Source organism: Cupressus sempervirens, chromosome 7 (assembly GCF_028749045.1).
Source record: "Cupressus sempervirens isolate cs-2001-9-10 chromosome 7, ASM2874904v1, whole genome shotgun sequence".
Taxonomy (NCBI): Eukaryota; Viridiplantae; Streptophyta; class Pinopsida; order Cupressales; family Cupressaceae; genus Cupressus; species Cupressus sempervirens.
The window spans coordinates 262,614,260-262,617,031 of NC_143124.1; positions in this window are offsets into that span (position 1 = coordinate 262,614,260).

Below are 2,772 nucleotides of genomic sequence, written 5' to 3' on the forward strand. Positions count from 1 at the left end.
TAGTGAAAAACTCAAGTTTGAAGAACTTATGGTTAAATGAAAATTAGGCAATGTAGTGCTAAGGCTTGATATAGAAAAAGATAACATCCTAGCTAATCGAATGATTTTGTCAACATAAAAGGAAAATATTAAAGATTGTGTCTCCCTCCTACATATGGTCATATGAATGAAGGCCAAAGAAGCAATGGAAGAAAATATTATATAGAAAGGAGATGAGACTTTTTTAATGGCAACAAATCTTACAATTCAAAGTTGAAATGATCTCAGTAGAAGAGGAAGGATTATAGAAGACAAAGAGAAAAATAAAGGAGCAATAGAATAAGAATTATGACTTGCTAAAAGGCCTACACACTGAATCCCAAATAAGTGGAAAAGGGAAAGGAGTAGTAGGAGTTGTTGTCATGAAGTATAATTTCTCTACCTACTTGGATAAATTAAGATAGAAATCTACTAGAGATTAAGACAGAGTGTTTGACCTCCAATGACTTAGTTGATGCATACACATGTTGACAAGGGAAATGCAAGAGTAGTTGAGTACAATCAAGGACTTGGCCAGATAAAACTCCAAGTGGCTCCTCAGATACACTAATGTCCATGTCCACAAACACTAGGAGCTCATTCTGATCATCATTACTTCCAGAACCTATAAGGTGGAATTAGAGAAGGGGAGGAAAGTGAAATGATATTTCTCCCACTATTTTTGTATTCTTATGTGAAATTGTAATTGATAATTGGCTTCTTTTGATTTCTCATTTTTGAGAAGATGAATTGATTTGGCTACATTTTTTGACGGTTCATCTCAAAATCCTATATGTACTTGATTGAAAAATTAATGAAAGGTTAGCTAATTCTTGGTGTGAAATACTTTGTATTGTAGAGACAAATTGAATATGGTTTATATCAATTATCTATAGTTCCATTACTTGTCATAGTTGTAAGCATCTCTTTGAGTTGATTTGAATTAATGGAAAAACAAAGATTGGTTCCCTTGTTTAATACAACACATGAAGACAATCAAAAAATTGTTAGATGTTAAAAGAGATTATTTCTAGTATCATTTCTTAAGCTATTTCATTGCATTTTAGAGTTAAAGGCATTCCTTTAGAGTAGCTAATTCATATAAATAGAATTCATTGCTACACCACCAAATTTTGTAGGTTCATAAGAGGTGTGGATTCATAAATTTGGTTAGTTTTAAGTCCTAAATTCTAGCTTGAGCTAGTTCCTATCTAGGCCTATCATTTCTTTTCTCTCATATTCTCTAGTCAAGAAAATACCCCATTTTCAAATTAGGAACAAAAAAATTCATTGTAAATAATAAATTCAAGGGAGTTGTACCTATAATTTTAGGGAGAACTTAGTCACTTTGTGTGGTTTCTCAACTGTTATAATCAATCATTATTGACATAGATTAGGTATTCTTGAAAAGAGTTAATTTAAAAAGGATAATTTGTTTACCAATAGATTTATGGTGACTCTACTAGGGAGGTGAATAGTTGCTAGACTAGAAGAGTTATAACATGAAGAAAGATGGTGCAACCTCATGAGAACATATTTCCTATACTCCAACCCAACCTTGGATTTCATGACAAGAAAGAAGATATCATCTCATCCCTAAATATATTTGTCTGGAGGTATAAGACGAATATGGAACACTATAGAAATGCTAGCCAAATGCTAGAAGAAGAAGAAGCTAGAATCGAAGCACAAGAAAAAGCTATTTAGAGGAGAAAGATTTAAAGAGCATCAAGGGGAGAAAAACATGAAGCTTAGAGGAAAGATTAATTTGGAATCTTGGAATGAGTAAGATTCCTCAGAAGCACCAAAGATCAAGGTGGGTGAGACCTTATTTTTGAAAAGCTTGTAGAATTTGGTGTTACCATCCTAGAAATACCTTGATGAAAGGGTCACAAGAAGAGTAGGATCAGGCCATCTTCATCCCTCAAAAATAAAAAATTTTCACACACGACTTGTTAGGTATTGTCTTTAAATGGGGTAGTTGCTCCTCCAATTGTCAACTTTCCTACATACCTTGCTAAGACAATTATGACTACTCCCTAGGCCACAATGATTGGTTCACTACACCTTGCAACATATCATCCACTCTCATCTAGCTCAAGAAAGAACTTCCCCAAGTTCTTAGGTGATGGGAAGGTTACTACTAATGAATAGATTGAAGCATTTTTTGCAAAAACTCATATCTTGGGAGTGGCACATGAAGACATATCTATGAGACAAATTGTAGAAACTTTAATAGAAAGTACAATAGATTAGTTTTATCATTTAGATGATGCCTCAATTATAGATTGGGTTATGATGAGAATGATCTTCAAAACAAGATTCAAAATTGTAGAAAATGAACATGTTCTTTTGGCATAATTGATGTCCATCAAAACAAAATCCTTTACAAGCCTGAGGGATTTTGTTGCTAACTTTAACAAGATCACCAAAAAAACCCCTACTACTAAAAAACATATTGCAAGCAATCTAAAAATATTCTTCATAAATGTAATGCCACCAGATATTAACTATTATCTAAGGAGATCTCATCCCATAGATTTGATAGATGACCAGAAGAAAGTAGTTGAACTAGAAGATGACATGATCTCTTCTAGGAAGTGGAAATGAGAATTTCAAACTAAATACTTGTAACACCACTTTGTCTGATTTCATGTTACAAAAATTATCAAACAAACTAGTATCTATGGAGAGGAAACTCCTTGGATTGAATAATTCATAGCAACAAAATTTCCAAAATCAACCTGGGAGGAA